The sequence below is a fragment of the Hipposideros armiger genome, unplaced genomic scaffold (assembly GCF_001890085.2).
Source record: "Hipposideros armiger isolate ML-2016 unplaced genomic scaffold, ASM189008v1 scaffold_1861, whole genome shotgun sequence".
NCBI lineage: Eukaryota > Metazoa > Chordata > Mammalia > Chiroptera > Hipposideridae > Hipposideros > Hipposideros armiger.
In genome coordinates, this window is record NW_017733211.1 from 29,172 (window position 1) to 30,986 (window position 1,815).

A 1,815-nucleotide genomic window follows, 5' to 3' on the forward strand; every position below is an offset into this window, starting at 1 on the left:
CACACTCATCACATGAGCAGGGCAGAGCCTAGATTTCCACCCTCATAAGCCTAACCTTTTGTCCTGAAATTGGAAGCACCAGATTGTAAAGGATGGACCCCTACTCTAGTATGCTCTGACTAAAGAAGCAAATCTCTTCAGAAATGTATATACCTTTAACACTGTGTAGACTTTAACCACATCTCAGAATTTAAAAAAATTAGTTGTTTTTTTTGTTTGTTTCTTTGTTTTGGCGTCAGGCAACTTTATCTATAGCCAGGTAATTACCTTGAATTTTGAATTCCTCCAATTCTATTTTGGATTTATTGTCACCATGTAAGCACATGTGGAAAGTTCATGAACTTAATTGTTCAACCTCGACCTTGTATATAGTACACGGTGTTGAAGCTTCATGTTTGTATAAGGGGGCTTCAGAGTTTGATTAACCTAGATTCAGATTTATTTGTAAAAATTACTGGAGAAAAAACTTACTTCCTTCTCTAAGCCTCATTTTCCATGTCTATAAAGATAATAATAGTTATTATATTTCATAGATCTAAAACATTATTGTAAGTGATGTTTTACTTACAACTAAGAAAGAATAAATGCTACCAAGCATGACAAATCATCAGTAGTAAAATGCATTCTAATTTCAGAGATGTGCTTCTTTCAAAAAAATTTACAAAATAAGACATCCATATGTTTGTTAAACAATACAATATACGGAAAATATATAACATGGTTCCTTAGAGGCTTTACACATTAGTTATTTTTCTGATTCACCATCAGTCATGCTCTTAATAGTAGTTTTGATGATTAGATTAAATGTAGTTCAAAAGCATAAGATCCTACAAATCCATTGCCAATTCTCTTGCTTATTGTTGCATTATATGATCAGAATCTATAAATATTTACTGAAGCACTATTACTAATTTGCCTCGTGATTTTACAGGAGTAACTTAACTTTCTTGATTTAATTTATTAATTAGCAAAATGGAAATACAAGCTTACAAACATACGATGAAGTTTAAAATATACAGTAGATTCCATAATAATTTTCAAATATAATATGCTAAGTAGTAGGGGAAAAAATGCCTAAAGCAAATGAAAGCTATGCAGCATTGTTAATTCAAAAAACATTTTTGCCTGTGTAAGTGCCAATGAATGAGGAATCTTCTCAAAAGACAGACAAAAGCAAAGAGCTTGAAAAATCTTCTCATCCTTTATAGGTAAAAATCTCCAGAGCAGTGGTTTGGGCAGATGGGATATTTTTACTCCCTGAGCTGTATCTGTTCAGTTGATAAAAAGGACTTTGATCTTTGAGACTGTCAATCCAGCTCTTTTTATGAAAAATTTGCTTAAAGTAAACAGTAAAAGCGGCAAAGCAGTTATTAAAATTCCTCTCCGATTGGCTATGCTCCCAGTTCCAAAGCCCAAAACATAATGCCCACTGATTATTCAGATTATGTTTAAGGCTTTTGTGTGTGTGTGTATTTTTAAAGAACACCTCTATAAATAACCAATCTAGTTGAGAAAATTACAAATCTTCCCTTTCAAATTCTAATCATATTAAATGAGTTAAAGTAAGATCCAGCAAAAATCTTTTGGGTGACATGTCTATTAATACAAGCTCTAAGTACGAAATTCTGAGCTACATCCAGCCACTAGAGTTTTGTGGATAACTATATCACACTTGAGCTTAAAACCACTGCCTGTCAATCATCTGAAAAGCACACTAATTCTTTTTTAAAGCTTAATATGTTAATCTATTTACTGAGGCAGTTGCTTCCCACTTTTTGTTTCCTTTAGATCTATTTTTCTTTTCTTTTTTTTTTT